At 32.0% G+C, this 1,816-nt stretch overlaps 1 protein-coding gene across 3 annotated transcripts in view; it reads right to left on the minus strand.

Moving 5' to 3' along the window:
• Positions 1 to 1,816, minus strand: part of LOC106870415 (uncharacterized) — a 142,670-nt gene that overhangs the window by 75,169 nt on the left and 65,685 nt on the right. The window lies entirely within an intron of this gene.

Below are 1,816 nucleotides of genomic sequence, written 5' to 3' on the forward strand. Positions count from 1 at the left end.
ATAATAATAATAATAATAATAATAATAATAATAATAATAATAATAATAATAATAATAATAATAATAATAATACACATGACAGAAGTAAATAGACACTCCATAAAACATCGTTTTATGTTTATTTTAACTTGAAATTATTTATATTTTTTATCAATTGACATTTTTATGTCTCAGGTTCTATATGTGACTGTTTGATTGTGCCACGTTCAAAAGGAGCGTTAGAACTGTCCGAATTTCAAAGAGGCCGTATTGTGGGTCAGTCTGAAGGCGGATTTTAATCAGTGTAAAATCGCAGAAAACTTTGGGATCCCGCTTTCTACTGTTAATAGTGATTTTGCAATTCATCAGAGAAGGAAAGGAGTCCACATCACCTTGCCCAGGTCAATCAAGGCCCTCTGACAGGACCCTTCGCTTTGTTAAGAGAAGTGTGGAGGATACTCCTCGTTGCAAGGTATTTGACATAGCAGAACCAGTTAATGTCAGTCCCAGAATAGCTGTCACGTATCTCCAGAAACTTGGCTACTACGGCAGAGTAGCAAGAAGGAAGCTACTTCTTTGACCAACCAATATCAAGCGGAGAAACGATTGGGCCAGTGAGATGGTGGAGATGCCACTAACATTTTGGGACACTGTCATATTTTCTGATGAGTCAAGATTTGCTGTATTTTCTGATAGTGGTCGAGCGTGGGTTTGAAGACTCTGTGATCAAGAATTTGGCGTGAAAAGATTGCAGCCAACAATAAAAAACGGCAGCTATTCTGTGATGGTCTGAGGAGGAATCTGGAGCAACGGTCGATCAGATTTGGTGGAGTATGAGGGAAACATAAACTCAAATAAATGTGTCCATGTTGCAGAAAGAACTCCTTCCAATCATCGCCAGTGGTAAAATGATTAAAGAAGACTCTTTCTTTATGGAAGATGAGGCTCCTTGTCATACGACTAAAAAGACCCAAGATTAGTTGGAAGAGAATGGCATTAAAAAGCTTCCAAGGCCAAGCCAGTCACCAGATGTGAACCCTATTGAACAGCTCTGGGGCATAATGGACAGGACACTTCGTAAAAAGAACAAGAACGCATCTTCAAAGCCAGATTTTTTAAAATTACTGCATGAAACTTGGCAAGAACTTCCTCAAGAGAATATTCATCATCTGATCAGAAGCATGCCGAATAGGGTCCTTGCATTGAAAGATGTAAAGGGCATGTCTACTAAATATTAGATTTTCACATTATGATAAATAATAAATTATATGAATGTATAATTTCAGGTTTAAATGAATTTTAACGATTATAAGGGCGTCTGTTTACTTTTGTCATGTCTGTGTATGTATGTACATACATACATACATACATACAGACAGACAGATAGATAGATAGATAGATAGATAGATAGATAGATAGATAGATAGATAGATAGATAGATAGATAGATGTGTATATCTGTATTATATGTGTGCGTGTATGCAAGTATATGTATGTAAAGATGTATATATATATATATATATATATATATATATATATATATATATAATAATAATAATAATAATAATAATAATAATAATAATAATAATAATAATAATAATAATAATAATAATAATAATATTAGGGACAAAATCCCAAATTACAGATAAAAACTCAATTAAAATCAATATATAAAGAATTAAAATTAAATTGAGCTTTATAGATTATAATATATATAAAAATATATAGTTTTAAGGAAAAGAACCAAGTTTCAAGAACTCATCGATGAAAATCCACTATCACATATAGAAAAATTAATAATTAAAAGCACAATAAATGAGTATAATATAAAACAAAGT

This window comes from Octopus bimaculoides, chromosome 5 (genome assembly GCF_001194135.2).
Source record: "Octopus bimaculoides isolate UCB-OBI-ISO-001 chromosome 5, ASM119413v2, whole genome shotgun sequence".
Classification (NCBI taxonomy): Eukaryota; Metazoa; Mollusca; class Cephalopoda; order Octopoda; family Octopodidae; genus Octopus; species Octopus bimaculoides.